Raw genomic sequence first — 23,085 nt, forward strand, 5'->3', positions numbered from 1 at the left:
GGGCTCTTGGGAAAGCCTAGCCCTTAGATTAATAATTTATAACTTACTTTTCCAGGTTTACTTTTGGCACAAGGGTCAATTGAACGTGGAATCTCCAAGCACAATCCTATTTTTCTCCTCTAACTGTATTGCATTGCGTGCTGAATTAAAGTACTGTATTTAAGGATGTTATCTCTATTAAAAAAAAATATATATATATATATATATTTATTCAACTGGAATGGCCAGCTGACTACAGTGAAAGGTCATTGGGTGCAAGCGGCTCTTGTCTGTTCAGGATTAAATGAAATTAAGGGTGGTGTTTCTGCTTTGGGTGCAATCGAGAAATTGGACCCAAAATGCACTAGTTAGGTTAGCATTGAAGTTTCCATTAAAATTCATTTACATAATCACAGATATAAAATCTTCCATGAACCAGCGCCATCGAGCAGCAAAGTAGAAGGTAACTGTTTCTTTTTAGTTTCTTTCCATTAAAAAGTACTCCTTGATATATTCAAGAGTGGTAATTTGGTGCAGTTTTATAAATACTGCTGAAAATGGGTATATCAGCAAAAATAAACAATTTTAATCAGAAAAAGATAGAAAGAGAGAACTTGCACTTATATAGCAACTTTTGTGACCTCAGGATGTCCCAAAGCGCTTTACAGTCAATGAAATACTTTTTGTTGCAATGTAGGAAACACAGCAGCCAATTTGTGCACAGCAAGTTCCACAAACAGCAATGTGATAATGAGCAAATAATCTGTTTTAGTGACGTTGATTGAGGGATAAATAGTCGCCAGGACACTGGGGATAGCTCCCCTGCTCTTCTCGAAAGAGTGTGATGGGAACTTTTATGTCCACCTGAAGGGACAGACCTTGGTTTAACGTCTCATCCGAAAGACGTCAACTCCGACAGTGCAGCACTCCCTCAGTACTGCACTGGAGTGCCAGCCTAGATTTTTGTGCTCAAGTCTCTGGACTGGGACTTGAACCCACAACCTTCTGACTCAGAGGCGAGAGTGCTACTCACTGAACCACGGTTGACGCAGTTGACAGGTGTCCAGTTGTCCACTTGCGAGTAACCTGATTTAAAATCACTGAAAATTAATTTTAAAAACTATACTGAACCATTTAATAGTTTCATTGGTGTACACTAGTTAGGTTCTTTGTAAATTAAATGTTTCATGTGAAAAAAACTATTAAAATGTGTCTACTAGTGCCTGTGCACCTACGAAAATGAGCGCAATTTGAAGAGCCTTCCTGAACCAGCGCTATTGTCGGAATCCTGCAATTTTGCCCTGTGGGTATGGCCAGTTCTGCGGGTGGGGCCTGATTCGGGTGAATTGAATCTTGAAAAATGGTGGAAAACACGAACGCAAGTGGTTTTCGCCGTAACTCACATGTTTAAAATTCTCCGATCTTTTGCGCTGGTTTGGCCAATTCCAACATGATTGCGCTGATATAACTAGAGGAAACAAGTGGGAACCCGACCCCCAGATGTGAATGCAATGATGTAAAACAAAATGATCCAATCACTACAATTACGTTACATGTTGTATTCTATCCTAATTGTGCCTTTGCATCGGTAATCTCAATTCAGTCATTTTAAGCCGCAAGTATAATTCCATCCATTAGGATCGCTCTGTGTCCTGAAAGTCAACAACATTTTACCATTTTGAGTTGTGCATTTGTCATCAGGTTTACATACATTAGCTGCAGAAAACAGTTCATCCGTCAGAGGAATCTCTGTCCTCTTTGAAACCAAGCATCATTTGATGCATTCGTCAACTCTATAAAAACATTTTTTAAGTATGTCTGCGACTGCTGTTGAAATTCCTTATATCTATTAATACAATTAATCATCTTTCTCAGTTTTGTAGGCATCTGTGCACATTTTCAATGTTGTAACCAGTACAGGAATAGCAATTCTGAAACGAGACCATTTGCAGCTTTCTATTTTCAAAACAATGATTTATACATCATAATTTATTACTTCTATAAGTTGATACATAACAACAACTCATTGCCAGCTTATACCATGTTGGAAACCGAGCATGGAGCTGAATAATGAGCAGTTTCCTGTCTATATGGGATTAATCACTATGTTGAATAGAATAGGTTTCCAACTGATTTTCTCTAAAATCAAAGATAATGTTAATACTTTTGCTAAAAAGTATTCCACTGAGGAAGATCAATTGTAAGGAGGAAGATCTGCACATTTGCACTGCTACAAAATTGAAAAGGCTGATTTTTTGGAGGCCTGTGATGTGGATTAATCTGCGTTGCTAGGTAACATAGGGACCTGCATGCTGCTGATAACACTTAAGGCATCATTTGCCCACCCGACTGCACTGAATCAGAACAAAGCTGAGTTAATGAAGCTTTCAGCCACTGCAGGCTCTTCCTTTGACAGCAAACCAAGGTTTTCACCATGTGTGACAGCCACAGCATTAATACCACAGCACTGAGTATCCCCTGCAACGATTGTACCTCAGGTTTATGCCCAGAATATTGCAATGAAATTTGACAGTCACACAGAATGTGACAGGCTGACGTTAGAGTCTTACAATTACAGCAAATAAAAATCAAAAAACAGGAACTGTAATCAGTTGTTAAATTCAAACCTAAACATGAGTTTTTCATTTAAGTAACAATATAAACACTTCAGATCGTCATTCTGCAGGAATGCACATTTATATTATAAATCTTTTGAAATTAAAAATATACAGGTTATTTTTACTTTACTGGTCAGAAAATATGAGCATCACTTGGCTGCAATAATCAACTAATTATACTCTATCTCTTAACATGATCATTATAGATGGAATACAGTGTAATTCATGAAATTCAACGTGGGATATATGTCAGCTCTAATGTGCAGGAAACCATTTACTTTTGAGACAACACTTACAAATTTGTATTGATATGCAAAGGATGAACATCTATTTACTTGTACATTTGCAAGAATCAGAATACTGTTTCACAAATATCTGAACTCTCACCCAAACAGGGCGTTACCAAATTTCGGCCCCCTGGTTTCTATGGAGAATAGATCACTGTCTATGGAGAATAGATGGCATAGGCCCATATATGTCCTCTCTAGGAGGGATGTCAATGTAGAAGTGGGTCCTCATTGCCTCACTGCTGTGCAGCAAGGTGCTCTCCAGATCCTTGCTCGCAGGGAAGTGCGGGTGGCCCATGACAGGAATGATGGTGAGAGGGGACGTGCAATTGTGGGCTCCTCTCAAAGCTTCTCCCCCATTGCCACCCCCCCACCATCCCCCTCAGTCAGACCCCAGGTGCCTCCTCGGATCACGATGGCCGTGTCTATCCCTGCACAGTCGCAGGAGGAGCAGACTTTGGGGGCCCATCACAGGCTCCAAAACCCACAGCACGTCCCCCAAAAGGGTCTTTGCAGTTGCAGCAGGGAAGTGAGCAGGCTGTCTCTACCTCTGCTGAAGCTACAGGGGTAGCAACTCACAGAAGCACACATTAAAAAAAATGAAACACAATTAGATTCACAAGGGCAGCTACAAGGGGGTTTTATTCAATGCTTCTGTAAAGTGTCCGTTACTGTGATGTCACAGATAAAAAATCTTTATTTTCACCACTTTGTGATCATGGTCAAATTTGTGTACACCTTTGTGAATGGCTTAGTGAGTTGGAATGAATGGTGAGACATAATGTTATCTCCAGCAATGGTGGTCAGTGTGAAAGGAATGGCTTGGTTATTGTAGTGTGCTTTATGGTGTTGCTGTGGGGTGGTGCCAACCTAGTGCATCATGTGGGTGTACAACGTAAAGTTAAGTAAATCTAGCCATGATGAGCCCATCCCTGGCCCCCCGGGCAGCAATGTGCTCGAGTGCTGGTGGGATCTGGACCGCAGGTTCCTCCAGCTCCTGCTCCGCCTCGTCTTCCAGCTGATGCTCATCTTCTTGCTCTTCCTCCTCCTCTGAAGAGGCTGTCCACTCAGTGTTTTGCTCCTCATGCAGCGCTAATCCTCGCTGCTGTGCTATGTTGTGCAGGGCACAGCAGACCACAATGATTCTGGAGACCCTGGCTGGTGCGTACTGAAGGGCTCCTCCAGATCTGTCAAGGCATCTGAAGCACATTTTCAGCATGCTTATTGCCTGCTCTATGACACATCTGGTGGAAATGTGTCTTTCATTATATCTCTCCTGGGCCTCAGTACTTGGCCTCCTCAAGGGTGTCAGGAGCCACGTCTTCAGTGGATAGGCCTTGTCTCCAAGCAACCAGCTAGAATGTCTGTTTGGAGGAGTGAAGAGCTGAGTGAGGGTGGACTGGCGCAGGACCAAAGAATCATGGCAGCTGCCAGGAAATTCTGCGCACACTTCATGATGATCTTCCTATGGTTGCAGACGAGCTGCACAGTGAGTGAGTGATGGCCTTTGCAGTTAACACAGACTCCTGGGTGATGATGAGGTGCCCTGATGGCCACATGTGTGCATCCGATAAAGCCCTGCACCTGTAGGAAGCCAGCCAGAGCGGCAAAGCCAAGCGCCCGCTCAGTAACACTGGCTTCATCAGTGGCAAAGTTGATATAATTGGCTGACTTGTTGGTGTGATGCATCTGTGAGCAACAGACTGCAAGAGGCCACAAATGTCTGTTGCAGATCCCTGGAAGGAGCCTGAAGCGAAGAGGTTGAGGGCGCTGGTGGCTTTGACGGGCACTGGTGGCTTTGACGGGCACTAGTGGCTTTGACAGCCACTCCTCTTGGCTGCAGATCTTCCTCCAGCAGTGTGCAAATGTCTGAGCCTCCTTTGGCATTGCTGCTCCATCATGTTGAGGAAGCTCATCCTCTGCCTGTATACCTTTGTTGCGGGTATCGCATCCGGCACTGTGCAGCCCTGCGCTAATGCCCTCTGTCCTGTGCAGCGTCATGTGGTTGAGGGGAATGATGGTGGTGGTGATGTTGGTCCTGCTGGTGTGCCTGGTGCTGCTGGTGTTGGAGCTCATCCTGGTCTGATTCTGAGGACCAAGGTGAGACACTATAAACGGCACCCATGCTGATGGAATACTTGACAGAGATTAGAGAAGCAATCTGTCAATGGTATGAACCTCTGGAAAGCTAAATCTGTGCTGACAATGCAGTCAGCAACAGCATCTGCCTTATAAAAGTGATTAGCTGTGAGGTGGGAGCTTTTATTGTACTTTTCATGCTGTGCACTAATGAGCTGGATCAATGGCCACTCAACTCCCACCTCAGGCTCACAGATGTGGTTCCAGAGCTGCATGATTCCCGTGCTCAGCATAAGGGTCTGACAAGTACCTCATGATTTAAATTCGCTTGCCCGCCTCTGCCATTCGGATTGCTGACATGCCAGCAAACGGGCCTGAGGAAAGGCGCATGGGGACGGGATGATGGCAGGTTCCTGACCTGCTGCAAGATATTTCAAATTTCCCAATGGGCCCACCTCCAATCGTGCCCACACGGACCCCAGAAAATTCCATCCGTTAACTCTGTTTCTCTCCACAGATACTGCCTGACCTGCTGAGTATTACCAGCAATTTTTAGTGTAAAGAAATGTTATTATAAAATGTGGTTTCAATTTCAGTATGTTAATCTATGACATGCTTGAGTCACGGGGTGAAATTGGTCTTGAGCATCAGCGCAAACTGGGTACTAATGAATCGTCTATCTGTTTCACACCATGCCCGATTTGCTTTTCCATCGACTTCAATTATGCGCCCAGAAGGTTGTAGTTTAAGCCCCACAATTGCGCACAATCTAAGCTGACACCTCAGTGCAGTACTGAGGAAGTGCTGCACTGTCTGATGTGCCATCTTTCAGATGATACATTTAACCAAACCCTGTTTGCCATCTCAGATGGGTGGAAAAGATCACATGGCTTCTCGAAGAACAGCAGGAGAGTTCTCCCAGTGTCCTGACCAATACTTATCCCTCAAACAATACCACCAAAAAGAAAATCAGGTCATTTATCTCATTGCTGTTTGTGGGAGCTTGCTGCACAGATTGGCTGCTGCATTTCCCTGGCTGTGAAGCTTAAGGTACTAAAGAAATTTTTCTACATGAAGAGCCAATAACTAAATGTTTTATGTCATTACATCTACACCCACAAGTTTTCAATCTGTCATCGCAGTACTTCTGTATCACATATTGAAATCAAAAGCACAGGGCTATAGTTATTGCAAAAGTAAAAGTTAATGGCAGATTGAATAGAAGTGTTCAAAATCATGAAAGCGTTTGAGAGGATAAATAATGAAAGATTATTTCCACTGGCTGGTGAATTGGTAACAAGGGGAGGTTAGAAGAATGATTTTTCTTTCAAGGTTTATTCGAATATAGAATGCATTACCACAAGTGGCTATTGAAACTGATTCAATCACGTTCAACTTCAATGGAAAGGAATATTGTGTGGCAAGTATGACAAGAAGGCTAATCCCCACCACCCACTTTATGCCCCAAAGTAGTTCTGCCCAATGTTTATCTAACTCCATCTTAAATACATTAAGAAAAATATTAAGACGGTTCTAGGAAAGAGTAGGAAAATGAGACTAGGAACTGGCCTTGTTTGGTGCTTTCTACAATTCTATGAATCTCTAGATGGTATAGATAAACACTGAATTCTGAAGACTGTGGTATATACAATATTGGACAAAACAGATTAGTTGGGCCGAATGGCCTGTTTCTGTGCTGTACATTCCATGTAATATTACCTGGCTGCAATGAAATTCTCAGAACAGGAGCACTGTGTATAGGCATACTAACACTGATTCACTGAGCCTTAAACCCAGTATTGGCCAGAGCATCCACATTCTCAAACTTATTTCAGTGCCAATCTGCGCAAGAATCCATGTGGAAGATAGTCTCAAGCCATTTGAACTTGCCAATCCGTCCAGTGTGAAGCTGGCATTTTAAACTGCTCAGCCAGTTAATATTCTTTGGCATTTTCTCACTTAGTATCGAGCCTTTTTATGATTATGAGAAAGCAGACTTAGCCACCTGTTCTCTCTAAATATTAAAAATATTTTTAAAGTAGTCTGCAGGGAAATGGACTCTGGATGTACAGTGCAAGTTACAGCTCATTCCCAACTCCCAACTTTGCAAACTGTGCATCACGATCCACAATCAACAGCCTCAGAGCAGTAGTGTAGTATTTTCTTTTCACTGCAGCCTCAAACAGCATTAAGAGACATAAAATGGTGCAGAATAACTGAAATGGGAAAAATCTATCTGTACTCGCATGTACCAGAGCAATTGTCTAAACAAGACTTGTCAAGCCCGAAATTGGTCGATTCATGAGGTCCGCCCATTTCTCGGCGGTATGCCGGCAGTGCATTGTTTCAAACCGCCGCCATACCACCGAGACCGAAGAGGACAAAATTGGTCGATTTTTTGGGGGGCGTTCTGTCGGAGATATGTCAGCGATATGTCAGCAGTCTGCAGCGGGGGTTATGTAACCTAGTAGTCGATCCAGATCGACTTTCTCTTCGATGGATGGTGCGACGAAGATAAAGGTATGCGGAGTCGGAGGAGATGTATTAGCATGGATAGAGAATTGGCTGGCTAACTGAAAGCAGAAAGTCGGGATAAATGGGTCCTTTTCGGGTTGGAAATCGGTGGTTAGTGGTGTGCCACAGGGATCGGTGCTGGGACCACAACTGTTTACAATATACATAAATGACCTGGAAGAGGGGACAGAGTATAGTGTAACAAAATTTGCAGATGACACAAAGGTTAGTGGGAAAGCGGGTTGTGTAGAGGACACAGAGGCTGCAAAGAGATTTAGATAGGTTAAGCGAATGGGCTAAGGTTTGGCAGATAGAATACAATGTTGGAAAGTGTGAGGTCATCCACCTTGGGGAAAAAACAACAGTAAAAGGGAATATTATTTGAATGGGGAGAAATTACAACATGCTGCGGTGCAGAGACCTGGGGGTCCTTGTGCATGAATCCCAAAAAGTTAGTTTGCAGGTGCAGCAGGTAATCAGGAAGGCGAATGGAATGTTGGCCTTCATTGCGAGAGGGATGGAGTACAAAAGTAGGGAGGTCCTGCTGCAACTGTACAAGGTATTGGTGAGGCCGCACCTGGAGTACTGCGTGCAGTTTTGGTCACCTTTCTTAAGGAAGGATATACTAGCTTTGGAGGGGGTACAGAGACGATTCACTAGGCTGATTCCGGAGATGAGGGGGTTACCTTATGATGATAGATTGAGTAGACTGGGTCTTTAATCGTTGGAGTTCAGAAGGATGAGAGGTGATCTTATAGAAACATTTAAAATAATGAAAGGGATAGACAAGATAGAGGCAGAGAGGTTGTTTCCACTGGTCGGGGAGACTAGAACTAACGGGCACAGCCTTTTTAAAACCGAGTTGAGAAGGAATTTCTTCTCCCAGAGGGTTGTGAAAGTGTGGAATTCTCTGCCCAAGGAAGCAGTTGAGGCTAGCTCATTGAATGCATTCAAATCACAGATAGATAGATTTTTAACTAATAAGGGAATTAAGGGTTACGGGGAGCGGGCGGGTAAGTGGAGCTGAGTCCACGGCCAGATCAGCCATGATCTTGTTGAATGGCGGAGCAGGCTCAAGGGGCTAGATGGCCTACTCCTGTTCCTAATTCTTATGTTCTTATGACACTGAACTGCGCATGCACGATATTTTTTCCCCCGATTCTTTTACAGAAGCGTTTTACCCACGATTTCGGGGGTCAGGGGTCACCCGCGCATACGCAGTGAGTTGAAGAGGAGGGAGAGAGAGTGAGAAGGAGCAGCAAGCTAGTCGATGGGCAACTACTTTAAAAACACATTGCAGAGTTAAAAAATATTCATAACAACTAAGAATTCTGCAATTTGAAGAATAAGAAGGCATATTTTACAAAGCAAAAATAATAACAACAAAACTATTATGGAAATATTTTTTTAAAAATCCTAGTGCAGGAACATCGAAAAGGACGGGAAGTTGAGGACGCTCGCCTTCGGCGAGACGGAGTTACCTGCCCTTCTTGAGAATATCACAGAGAAGTACTCCGAGCTAACGAAGGATGGTCGTGGAAAGCCCACCTCACCAAAGGAGTACACCAGGATACGGGACGAGATCAGGGAGGTTGTGTCCTCCACAAGTACCATGGTACACACCGGGGAACGGTGCCGTTAGAGCTGGAACGACCCGGTGAGGGTCGCAAGAGTAAGTTATGATTTTATTTATGCACCCCCTACGTGCCATGTACCATGTAAGTGTAGGTTCAGTGTCACACGGATGATATTTATCTTAAGGTTACGACGATGCATTCGTGCTTTCAGGCAATGACAAGAGGATCAACGCAGTGTTTTTAATTGTGTGTGTGTGTGTGAGACCCTGTGTGTGTGTGTGTGTGAGACCCTGTGTGTGTCTGATGTTAAATGGATTGAAGATTTTTATTTTCATTTACTTTACTTTCTGCAGAAGAAGACATCTGCAATAGCAGCGGATCAGCGGCGTATGAGGGGGAGGACCCACAACCCAAGAGCCTCTGACTGACATCGAGATCCGTGCCCTGTCCCTAGTTGGGGATAGCCACCGTGCCACCACCGGCATTGGAGCTGACCCACCCACACAAGATGGTAAGTTGAATACAATCCAGTCTGTGTTGCGGTCCTGTCATGTCATGTAATGTAACTAACTGTAATATTGGCCTGATGTTATGTAATGTAAGTGTAAGGGGATAAAAAATGGTCACTAGAGTGGAGACAGACTGATGGTCATGCTGATTGTAATATTGACCGGTTATGTATAACCAACTTATGTATGTAAAGCATGCTTATACACTTACTTGCATTGGGCTAGTAGGAAGGGAATAGCGAAGCCTGATGAGTAATGAACCATTTGTTATTAACCTTAGAACAGATTCATGGAAGCGTACATATTCAGGTCAGAACAAGGACACAAATGTTTGCGAACATAGATTATAGCAGCAGGGGAATTGGTATTGCTGGTAGTTTTGACTAGAGTTCTTGGAAGAGGATAAGGAGGCACCACCCTGGAAAACAAAGTTAATCAACACGTCATGAGAAACTGAGGCAAAGTTGACACCACTCAATAACACATTCCAGAAGGTGACATGTGACGGGAGATGGACAGGTGGGGGAGAACCACTCAGAGTTAGTCTGATAAGAGTCAACAAATCAATGTAACTTCGCTGAGAGCAGTAGGCCAATCGGTGGTTTTGTAGGAGTGTTGCACAAATCGTAAAATCATATATCTGTGCTTGTAGAACTCTTGTACTTGGAAGTGGTCGTCTGGAACACTGCCCGAGCATGTTCGAATAATAAACCGGTGAACTGAACGTTTTGTTGGTTTAATTCTGTGGTCGTTAAACTGAGGGCGAGGGCAGGTGTCGACCCCTTATATCAGGGAGTCCACCTCAAGGAAGAGAAGTCTTCCTTTTACCCCAACAGTAAGTTTATTGCACTGTAGTGTTGGCCTCATGTGATGTACTGCAATGGTGGGGGCATGTGACGCAATGCATAGATGTATTGTCTGTCTGCGATATTTAAAGCAGTACTGCAGCAGTTGGTGGACATTTAAGTAAGACTGCGATAAGTCACTGTACTATGTATTCATGTAACCCTGACCCCTCTCCTGGTGTCGAGCATTTTTAAATGTTGTTTTGTACTTCCAGGCTCAGGCGATTCAGACCACATCGACACAGACGACAGACGTGCTGCCTCCACCTCTGGCACCACCCAGCCCTCTCCCGACTTCACCACTGGCAGACATGATGAAGACGAAGAGAAGAGGAAGAGGAAGAGCCTCTGATCCTGGAGCCAGTGGGGGTGGAGATGAAGGACGATACACCAGCTCCATGTGGGCCAGCTGGAACATTCTCCACCACGGAGTATGTATTCAGGGAATTCCCCCATGGCTCCTCTGATTCTGTGGGACCAAGTGGTGTGCAGCAACACACCCCCAGCACTGCAGCGCCTTTGCCGCAGCGACGGAGGTTGCTGCAGAAAGGTTTACTAGGACATGGTGCGTCTGTCGCAGGCCAGCTTCGACATAGGGCGAGAGCTGCTCAAGTTGTCGTGGTGCATATAGGTACCAACGATATAGGTAAAAAGCGGGATGAAGTCCGACAAGCTGAATTTAGGGAGCTAGGAGTTAAATTTAAAAAGTAGGACCTCAAAGGTAGTCATCTTAGGATTTCTACCAGTGCCATGTGCTAGTCAGAGTAAGAATTGCAGGATAGCTAAGATGAATACGTGGCTTGAGGAGTGGTGCAAGACGGAGGGATTCAAATTCCTGGGACATTGGAACCGGTTCTGGGGGAGGTGGGACCAGTACAAACCAGACGGTCTCCACCTGGGCAGGACCGGAACCAATGTCTTAGGGGGAGTGTTTGCTAGTGCTGTTGGGGAGGGGTTAAACTAATATGGCAGGGGGATGGGAACCTATTCAGGGAGACAGAGGGAAATAAAATGGGGGCAGAAGCAAAAGATAGAAAGGAGAATAGTAAAAGTGAAGTGCAGAGAAACCCAAGGCAAAAATCAAAAAGGGCCACGTTACAGTAAAATTCTAAAGGGACAAAGAGTGCTAAAAAGACTAGCCTGAAGGCTCTGTGCCTCAATGAGAGGAGTATTCATAATAAGGTGGATGAATTAACTGCGCAGGCAGCTATTAATGATTATGATATAATTGGGATTACAGAGCCATGGCTCCAGGGTGACCAAGGCTGGGAACTCAACATCCAGGGGTATTCAACATTCAGGAAGGATAGACAGAAAGGAAAAGGAGGTGGGTTAGCGTTGCTGGTTAAAGAGGAAATTAACACAATAGTAAGAAAGGACATTAGCTTGGATGATGTGGAATCTGTATGGGTAGAGCTGCGGAATACCAAAGGGCAGAAAACACTAGTGGGAGTTGTGTCCAGATCACCAAACTAGTAGTGAGGTTGGGGATGGCATCAAACAGGAAATTAGGGATGCGTGCAATAAAGGTACAGCAGTTATCATGGGAGACTTTAATCTATATATAAATTGGGCTAACCAAGCTGGTAGCAATGCAGTGGAAGAGGATTTCCTGGAGTGTATTAGGGATGGCTTTCGAGACCAATATGTCGAGGAACCAACTAGAGAGCTGGCCATCCTAAAATGGGTGTTGTGTAATGAGAGAGGACTAATTGGCAATCTTATTGTGCGAGGCCCCCTGGGGAAGAGTGACCACAATGTGGTAGAATTCTTTATTAAGATGGAGAGTGGCAGTGTTAATTCAGAGACTAGGATCCTGAACTTAAGGAAACATAACTTCGATGGTATGAGACGTGAATTGGCTAGGATAGACTGGCAAATGATACTTAAAGGGTTGACAGTGGATAGGCAATGGCAGATATTTATCGATTTCATGGATGAACTTCAACAATTGCATCCCTGCCTGGCGTAAAAATAAAATGGGGAAGCTAGCTCAACCGTGGCTAACAACGGATATTAGGGATAGTATTAAATCCAAGGAAGAGGCATATAAATTGGCCAGAAAAATTAGCAAACCTGAGGACTGGGAGAAATTTAGAATTCAGCAGAGGAGGACAAAGGGTTTAATTAGGAGGGGGAAAATAGAATATGAGAGGAAGCTGCAGGGAACATAAAAACTGACTGCAAAAGCTTCTATAGATATGTGAAGAGAAAAAGATTAGTGAAGAGCAACGTAGGTCCTATGCAGTCAGAATCAGGTGAATTTATAATGGGGAACAAAGAAATGGCAGACCAATTGAACAATTACTTTGGATCTGTCTTCACTAAGGAAGACACAAATAACCTTCCAGAAATACTAGGGGTTCGAGGGTCTAGAGAAAAGGAGGAACTGAAGGAAATCTTTATTAGTCAGGAAATGGTGTTAGAGAAATTGATAAGATTGAAGGCCGATAAATCCCCAGGGCCTGATAGGCTGCATCCCAGAGTACTTAAGGAAGTGGCCCTAGAAATAGTGGATGCATTGGTGATCATTTTCCAACAGTCTATCGACTCTGGATCAGTTCCTATGGACTGGAGGGTAGCTGATGTAACACCATTTTTTTTAAAAGGAGTGAGAGAAAACAGGGAATTACAGACCAGTTAGCCTGACATCGGTAGTGGGGAAAATGTTGGAATCAATTATTAAAGATGAAATAGCAGCGCATTTGGAAAGCAGTGACAGGATCGGTCCTAGTCAGCATGGATTTATGAAAGGGAAATTATGCTTGACAAATCTAGAATTTTTTGAGTATGTAACTAGTAGAGTGGACAAGGGAGAACCAGTGGATGAGGTGTATTTGGACTTTAAAAAGGCTTTTGACAAGGTCCCACACAAGAGATTGGTGTGCAAAATTAAATCACATGGTATTGATGGTAATGTACTGATGTGGATAGAGAACTGGTTGGCAGAAAGGAAGCAGAGAGTCTGAATAAATGGGTCCTTTTCAGAATGGCAGGCAGTGACCAGTGGGGTGCCGCAGGGCTCTGCGCTGGGACCCCAGCTTCTTATAATATACATCAATGATTTAGATGAAGGAATTGAATGTAATATCTCCAAGTTTGCAGATGACACTAAGCTGGGTGACGGTGTGAGCTGTGAAGAGGATGGTAAGAGACTGCAGAGTGACTTGGACAGGTTAGGTGAGTGGGCAAATGCATGGCAGATGCAGTATAATGTGGATAAATGTGAGGTTATCCACTTTGGTGGCAAAAACAGGAAGACAGAATATTATCTGAATGGTGACAGATTAGGAAAAGGGGAGGTGCAATGGTACATCAGTCATTGAAGTTTGGCATACAGGTACAGCAGGCGGTGAAGAAGGCAAATGGTATGTTGGCCTTCATAGCTAGGGGATTTGAGTATAGAAGCAGGAAGGTCTTACTGCAGTTGTACAGGGCCTTGATGAGGCCACACCTGGAATATTATGATCAGTTTTGGACTCCTAGTTTGAGGAAGGACGTTCTTGCTATTGAGGGAGTACATTGAAGGTTCACCAGATTGATTCCCGGGATTGCAGGACCGACATATGAGGAGAGGCTGGATCAACTGGTCTTATATCCACTGGAGTTTAGAAGAATGAGAGGGGATCTCATAGAAACATATAAAATTCTGACGGGATTGGACAGGTTAGAGGCAGGAAGAATGTTCCCGTTGCTGGGGAGTTCCAGAACCAGGGATCATAGTCTAAGGATAAGAGGTAAGCAATTTAGGACCGCGATGAGGAGAAACTTCTTCACTCAGAGAGTGGTTAACCTGTGGAATTCTCTACCACAGAGAGTTGTTGAGGCCAGTTCATTAGATATATTCAAAAGGGAGTTAGATATGGCCCTTACGGCCAAAGGGATCAAGGGGTATGGAGAGAAAGCAGGAAAAGGGTACTGAGGTTGAATGATGAGCCGGTGCAGGCTCGAAGGGCCAAATGGCCTGCTCCTGCACCTAATTTCTACGTTTTTATGTTTCTAAGGCCATGGCTACGATAGCCGCAAACATCGCGGCTCTATCAGAGTGGCAGTCGGAGGACATGTCGCGTATGATCATCGCGATGGAGCGGACCGCCGATGCCGTCGAAGCCATGTGGCAATCGACTGGATTGGGACATGGTGCGGAACCCCCCCCCGGTGCCATAGTAGTCAGGTCGACAGCACCTGAGGGTAGGGAGCTGACATCATCCTCCACATCATGAACTTCGCCTGAGGCCCATTTATTGCGCCTGCAATGTCTGACCCCCCATGACAGCAACAGCACTCGGGGTGTGGTCCTGCACGCCGGCTTGGTGCCACCACAGTGAGGTTCAGGCTTAGCAGTAGTGGGAAAGGGAAGGGTGGGAGTAAGAAAGGTTGGAATATTCCCAAGAGTGTTGTAGCACGCGGTCGAGGACAGGGTTGAGGTCCTGGTCGAGGACAGTAAAGGGTCTTTTGTTGCGCTTGTTCATTGAATAATTGAAGTTTGCTTTGTAAAAGTTTATTAAAGTTGTTAAAGTTTTGTTAAAGTTGTTATTAAAGTTGTTATATTTGTTTTATAGTTATAAGTTTTACAAAGTTTTTAAATTGTTGTATATTTTTGGCATTTTTACATAAACGTTTGAATTGAATTTAAGCACTCTTGTACAGTGTCAAATTTTTGGAGTAACAGTCATCAGGGTCCCAAAATGCAGCTCTCCACATTCAAGCAAAGCATTCATTTATAAACCTTCTCACATCTGGTTCCTCCATTAGACAGGTCAGCAATACAGGCTGAGATAGTACAGGCCCCATTCTTTTTAAATCTCCACAATATTTTTCAATGAAAAAAATATAACTAAAATGCCTTTTACCTTAATAAGTTAGTCAGTACCAATAAAAATACATTTCCACTCTAAATCGCACTGTAAAGTCACTGCTCACCTCTGAAATACAGAGGTGCTGATTTAGCTGACAGTTCCCGATTTCCAAAATGGCGACTCCGTGTACTCCGCCCATTCCCACCCACTTAACATCACGTAAAACCACCTTTTCCAGGACGGTATGCAGCTCCGGTGGTGTATCGGCAGTATGCGATCAAAATCGGACTTTTTGGGCGGTATGCGGGCGGTCCTGCATGGTGGACAGTGCATACCGCTCGGCGGTATGTCAATGATGAATATTCCGCCGAGCAGTATGTTGGCGGTATGTAGGTGGTTTTTTTAACAAAATCACATTTTTGGGTGGTACGCGGGCGGTAGTGGGCAGTATGCCAACCAATTTCGGGCTCAAGAGTTTTTTGCTTTTTGCCTCCAGGCTTTATATTTTTCCACTGAGGCCTTCAAGTCACCTTCAGTGCCGGCTCACTTAATCCAAACAGTATATTACGCCTTTGGTGTTCATCTAACACAGTCTATGTCAAGGGTGCCTGATTCGGCTGCACATCTGAAAAAATTTCTCATTTCAAGAAAACCAGGTCATGTTCAGCCAAAGTCTCAATCCACAAACACATGTCATCACAAATTATTTTTGTCTCCTTCCTATGGTAACAAAACCAAAAATAAACATGGTACATCTTTTATTTTCAGGTTCACGCCTATTATTATCCCTTGCATTATATAAGGCACACAAATATTTAATCGAATGTGATGGCAGGCATTTTTGTTACTATTTCAAAAATCACAAAGTTAGAATTTTTCAGAAAAAAATTATAACACTAAGCTGATTTCATCATTTTTCTAATACTGAAGATCATATACTGAATCAGAACATCGATGTCATGAATAAATCATGTTACCATGTGTCAATTGGGAGAAAAATGTTCCACTCTAATTATTGGCTTTGCACTGTACTTAAACATCAAAGACAATGAGGGTAATTTTGTCTTTGACTTCGATGGGAATGAAAATTGTGAGAGACGTAAACTGGGTTTGCGATTCGCTAGCATGCCTTTTACAATATCGCACAAAGTCAAAATTGCCCCCAATGCCTGTTGGTAACTTCAAAATAAGTGTGACTTTGAGGAAATATGACAATAAGGAGGATAGCAATGTCACCACTAACTGCTCTATAGCCTTAAATAATTACAATCAATAAACCTCTGCCAATTGTAAATTCCTCATTTTGTTGCACAAGTTAACCTGCACTGACTGTTCATATGAGATTGTAGTCCTGCTCTTTAATATGTTAAATTCAACTTTGGATTATTGAGTTATTAACATGTGTATTTACATATACCAATATTGCTGATTCTTTGTTTGAAGCAGTCAGTGAACTAGGCTGTATTAAGCCGCCAGATAATTATTCACAATTACTCTCTCTGTTAACACCATGGTTACTAACAGGATACTACAAGTTTAGAAGCAAGGAGTGCGGAAGTATCCAGGTAAACAAAAACCTGGTCCAAGTCTCAAATTCCAGGTCGCAGATCCCTTGCCATTCCTTCCTATTACACAGAATTTCCGGTTCAAACATGACATTTAAACACAGAACTCTTAATCCAAGCATAAAATGTTAGCCAATTATCTGGCTTTGAATGTTCAGCACTCTAAATATAGTTAATCCACTGCTAAATTTTACCTAGAGATAGCAAACAGTACATTTTAGAAATCTAATTGTTCTTTGTTTAGACTGTATTGCTGAGCAATTAAATAGCATGTGTTATGAAAATTGGGAAATTGGTCAGCTCTATCCCCGTTTTGTAGAAATCCTGCCCAGCATAACATCTCATGACAAACTACTCATGCATATTAGTTTATAGCTGTATGAATATCCCTGACCTGTAATGAAGGCACGACAGAATGAACATTTACAAGTGTAGAAACTCTTTTACTGCAGAAAACTTGCCAATCAAACACACATGAAAAACTGCCCCATTAATAAGCACCCCCACTCCCCTCTTCAAGCTACACAATTATACAAGTGGAAGAGGAAGCATCTACACCATTGATTAAACAAAGAGAGAGTGCTGTGCACGTCAATATGATTAGCCATACTCTTTGAGTTAAGCTTATTTGGCCATAATTTGCTGTCAAAATAATGGTACAGCAACTTTAGGTGAGGGGCAGATGCACAGCTAAACTCTAATACCCTAAAGTTGCTGTCCGAGTTGTGCCACTCCGCCATTAGCTTTGCAAAATCGGCATCTCTCTGTCTGCCTCACCATTAAATTACTTTGAATGGTGTGACGTTCCTGTATTTATGTGATGGATACGAATTAAACTCGCCACAGAAAGCTAAGTCTTTTCTTTTTCAGTTTAAGTACACTTTTAACAATGTGATAAGTGTTTATCTTTAATTTCTCTTTCTGTCTCTTTTTCTCTGTCTCTTCATCCAATCTTTCCTTCCCTCTCTTTATTTCTCTTTCTGTACCTGATTTGACATTGAATTCACCCACTCTAATTTACACTTCTCAGTCCTGGCACTATTAATTTCACAAACCTTCAATCTGATTGGTTAAGGAGATACACAGTTGCTTTCCCTGTTCACTCAGGTCCCAAATGCCCAGCTTCCCTCGCTTCGCACTTTCAGCAACTTGGCACACAAAAAGTGTAAAAACCTAAATGTGCAAGTGCGAGTCTGACTATAATGGCAGACACTGTTCAATAACCTTAGAATTATGGCCTATTATGTAACCTCAAGAGGAAATCATTGATCATTGTTATTCAGTCATCCAGTTCTTGCAATATGTCAAGTGAGGGTTCATGCTTTAATTTTCTTCTCACATTCCTCCTCTCCCAAAAGATAGCAATTTGCACACAGTTGGCAGTCACCATCCACTACCTCACCCAAGTGTGCATCCTTCACATGAGAACCTGCACAGATTATTGCTAAATCAACTTGACTGTGGGACCGAAGCACAATTCTGTCACAACCTGATGTTAATACATGGGCACCTCCATAGAAATCAGAAGGAATTGACCCAATTTATCCTCTTTAAGCCTGGAGCATTCAAGGCTGTTATCGGTTAACCTCCTAATTGACTGAATTGAATTGCATATATTTCTAAACAAGAATTCTGTCAGACTTTATCATGTTTTTATTTCGACCACTTTAAAATCCCAAGCAATCATATTAAAATTACAAATGAGGTGGGCCATTCAGCCCATCTTAGTTCATACATCCAGAAAGACCATGAAGTTCCTCCATTGCAGCATGCAAGTGGTTCTTAATTGATTCCAGGGTTTTTAATTCCACCACTCTATCTGCGAGTTCATTCCATGTATTTATCACTCTGTGTGAAGAAGAGCTTCTGACAGTCAGTTTGATAGTTTGAATCTGTGTCCCACTTGTCCTACTATCACACATTAATTTAATCTTCCAGATTTGCCTTTTCCATACCATTTACTAGCTTATATACCTCTATAAATCATCATCATCATAGGCATTACCTTTGAGTCGAGGATGACTTGCTTCCACTCTAAAAGTGAGTTCTCAGGTGACTGAGGAGTCTAATGCGGGACCTACAATCTCTGTCGCAGGTGGGGCAGACAGTGGTTAAAGCAACAGATGGTCGGGGAGCCTGGGTTGTCTCATGCTCCTTCCGTTGTTGACGCTTGGTTTCTGCTTGCTCTCGGCGATGAGACTCGAGGTGCTCAGCGCCCTTCCAGATGCTCTTCCTCCACTTTGGGCGGTCATGGGCCAGGGATTCCCAGGTGTCGGTGGGGATGTTGCACTTTATCAAAGAGGCTTTGAGGATATCCTTGAAATGTTTCCTCTGCCCACCTGGGGCTCGCTTGCCATGTCAAAGCTCCGCATAAAGCGCTTGCTTGCTATATCATCATCATAGGCAGTCCCTCGGAATCGAGGAAGACTTGCTTCTACTCTAAAAATGAGTCCTTAGGTGGCTGAACAGTCCAATACGAGAACCACAGTCCCTCTCACAGGTGGAACAGATAGTCGTTGAGGGAAAGGGTGGGTGGGACTGGTTTGCCGCACGCTCTTTCCGCTGCCTGCGCTTGTTTTCTGCATGCTCTCGGCAATGTGACTCGAGGTGCTTAGCGCCCTCCCGGATGCACTTCCTCAACCTAGGGCGATCTTTGGTCAGGGACTCCCAGGTGTCAGTGGGGATGTTGCACTTTATCAGGGAGGCTTTGATGATGTCCTTGTAACGATTCCTCTGCCTACCTTTGGCTCATTTACCTCTTTGATATCCCCTTTCAAGGCCAAAAAGCTCAAGTTTCTCCAGAATTTCCTCATAACTCAGACAGAAAACATTGGGGATTATCCTCATGGCTTTGCTCTGCACCGCTTTAAATACTTGAATGTCTTTCCTGTGTCTCAGTAACTAGAAATGAACACAGTACTCGGGGTGTGGCCTGAATATAGTACTTTACGAATGACTTCTTGACCTTCATTCTCCACTTCCAACCTTTTACTCAATTACTTCTAATCTCATCCGACAAATAATACTACTCCATCTCTTTTCCTGCCCTCTCTTTTTCCGAGAGCTGCTTCTATATTGCACGCGATCTCCAGCTACAAATAAATGCATATGTGAAACTACAACAATCCAGGAGTCAAAAATTATTCTGTTTATTTAAATCGGTAGTCTTGGATAAAAATGAAGGCAACTATCTATTCCTTTGGCTGCACATGGTTCATATGGAGGCTTTCAGTTTTAATTTTTAAATTGAACGGTTGGGATAAACAAATTGCTGTTGGAACCTGGAAGAACACTGATAGCAGCCATGACAATTGATCACTTCTACATCAATTTGTATGGGACCAGTGACACAGTGGTTGTAACTGACAATAGCACACTAATTATCAGTGCTGGCATGGAAGATAGACTCCAAAGAAAAGCAGCACAATCTACAGTCAATGTTTCAAATAGCAATATACAAGCCAGAAATAACAGTACAATTGTAAAACATGTCTAGTTACTGAATATCCAATATCTATAGAATGCGGTAATTTTCTGGGAACTAAAATCTCAGTTTAGCATTCAAGTGTACCCCTATTTATAATAGCTTTAAAATGAAATTGTACGATTTTAACTTTCAAACACTTGTTTAATTATTCTTCAGTCTAGTCTCATGCCATCACTTTTGCTCAGCTTTTAGCTGTTGTCAAAATGATAACTAGTAATTGCTTGAATCAGCTTGCCTGGTCTCAGTGTAGTTATTCCTTACATGCACAGAATCAAATTGTACATGTGCAGAGCTCCTAGGAAAGTCAGTTAAAGTTTCAGCCAGACAGCAACCCGAACTACAGCCACCAGCAGTGTAAAAGCACCTCTAAATGTTTTGGTTTAAGATTTATTTGTGACTGAGGCACTAGCACTAAGAACAGCCTCTTCCTATCCCCCAGGACTACAAACTTTGAACTGGACAAATTAGCAATTAAGTAATACAAGCACAAATAGAACAGAGTTTCCTGAGCTTCATATGCCATGTGTCCAGGGCTTGAGGGTTGGAAACAGATCATGGGCTGTGGCTTGGGTTCTGTTGGTCTAGACCACCCAGTAAAATATAGGTCCACCTGTCCTTTATGGGTCCAATTTGTCCATACTGTAGTGGTTCAAATCTTTGTAAAGGATTGATTTTAATTTGGGAACTCAGGTGTAGGAGGTCAAGCCTGTTTAAGGTGATAACCCTGGTTATTCCATGCTTTCCACATATAACCGAATCAAATTTACAACATGGAGCAAGAAAGGTAGAGGAAGGTACAGTACGCTTTGGACTTATAAGGGTCAGAAATTGATTCTGTTGATACTAACCTGGGAAACAGGCTTTGAAATAAAGCAAACAGTTTGCAATAATTTTTGCAAAAAATCACTAATACCCATGTAATACTATTATAGTGTATAGTTCATTTCCTGATAATGCACTACCAAAACCCTTCACAATACCATATTCTGAAACATATAAGATTATAAGGGGGATTGACAGAGTAGGTGCTAAGTGGTTGTTTCCCCTACCTGGAGTGTCTATAACCAGGGGTCATTGGGCTAGAATTTCCATAAAATCCGCCACTGCCGGATTGCCGCCCAAAAGATCGCTAAGCTTCTTAAATTAACGCTGGCGAAAAATTGCACAACCAAAGGAAAATATATCGCCCGGCGAGAAAAATGGGTTTTATATGAAGATTCCTGGTGGAAAACGTGATCCTGGGCACATTCGACGGTTTTTAATCAAAATGGGTGGTAATTACTCAAATTTAGATCAAAGCTACGGGTTGGGCCTTGGAGGGGTGAAAATACAAAAAATATTTTTTCCAAAAAACATAAAATAAAAAATCAGAAAACATTCTCAGGATCCTTTTCAACTTAATCGCTGTAAAAGAATTAAAAAATAACTATAAAAAACACTTTAACTTAAATTTTTTTGCAGGGCTGCTTACCTACCGCTGATTTTCGTCGGTGTTTTTGTTCATTCTTACCTACGGGTCACCGCTGAGCCCAAACTTGGGCGGCAGCGCTTCTTTCGGCGGTGCACCCCGTTCCCCAGAGGTATTTCGAAACCGCCGGCGGAACTCTTTGTGAAATGGAGTGGAAATTTTCACCAGGTGGTTTTCTGCCGAAAACGAGCAGTACTGCCGAGAAAACCGGCGGAAATGGAGTGGAAATTCTAGCCCTATAGTCTCAGGATAAGGGGTCGGCCATTTAAGACTGAAATGAGGAGGAATTTCTTCAAGCAGAGAGTTGTGAATCTTTGGAATTCTCTGCCCCAAAGAACTGTCAATGCTGAATCGTTGCATGTATTCAAGGCTGAGGTAGTTAGATTTTTGGACTCAAGGGTAATCAACGGATATGAGGATTGGGTGCTAAAGTGGAGTTGAGATTGAAGATCAGCCATGATCTTATTGAATGGTGGAGCAGGCTCGATGGGCTGTATGGCCTACTCCTGCTCCTAATTCTTATTTTCTTACAAGAGCTGAAGGTGTTGGTTATCAAATTATGTTACATACATTCAACCCCTACATCACGAAGATCTTCATTACTTTTCATATACATCACACTAGCTCAGACTACCAAAGTAATTTAGAAAAAAATCTCAAACCAATATAAACAGAACTGATATTAATTACAGTGCAGTAACAGAATCTAATATAAAAACAGAAAACGCTGGAAATCTCAGCGGGTCAGGCAGCATCTGTGGAGAGAAAAACAGAGTTAATGTTTCAGCTCGATGACCGTCAGAACTGGCAAATGTTTGAAAAGAACACATTCTTAAGAAACACTGAAAGGGGAGGGGAAGGACAAAAGGGAAGGTCTGTGATAGGTTGGAAGGCAGGAGAGATTAGAGAGACAAAAGGCTGAATTGAAGTGGTAATGGCTAGAGTTAGAAAAAGTTAGTCTAGATAGGGTGTGAATGGCGGTATAATGACCAGCTGCCATTAGACACAAAGAGAAAAAAAACATAAGATCGCGGGGTGGGTGGAGTCAGCCAAAAATAGGCAGATGTTGAGGCCAGAAGGCTGTAAAGTGCCTAAACTAAAGATGAGGGTGCTGTTCCTCGAGCTTGCGTTCAGCTTCATTGGAACAATGTAGGAGGCTGAGGACAGAGATGTCGGCGTGGGAGTGGAGTGGGGAATTAAAGTGACAGGTGACCGGATGCTCAGGGTCATGCTTACAGACAGAACGGAGGTGCTCCGCAAAACAGTCACTCAATCTATGTTTGGTCTCTCCAATGTAGAGGAGACCACATCGTGAGCGGCGAATACAGTATACTAAATTGAAAGAAGTACAAGTAAAT

At 43.0% G+C, this 23,085-nt stretch overlaps 1 long non-coding RNA gene across 1 annotated transcript; it reads left to right on the forward strand.

The window, feature by feature from the left end:
• Positions 1-922: 922 nt before the first annotated feature.
• On the forward strand, positions 923-15,038 carry LOC139277575 (uncharacterized). The gene is made up of 3 exons (XR_011596111.1): positions 923-9,149; positions 9,408-9,565; positions 10,624-15,038. It is a non-coding gene; the product is annotated as an uncharacterized lncRNA (long non-coding RNA).
• Positions 15,039-23,085: the final 8,047 nt, after the last annotated feature.

The sequence above is a fragment of the Pristiophorus japonicus genome, chromosome 12, assembly GCF_044704955.1.
Source record: "Pristiophorus japonicus isolate sPriJap1 chromosome 12, sPriJap1.hap1, whole genome shotgun sequence".
Classification (NCBI taxonomy): Eukaryota; Metazoa; Chordata; class Chondrichthyes; family Pristiophoridae; genus Pristiophorus; species Pristiophorus japonicus.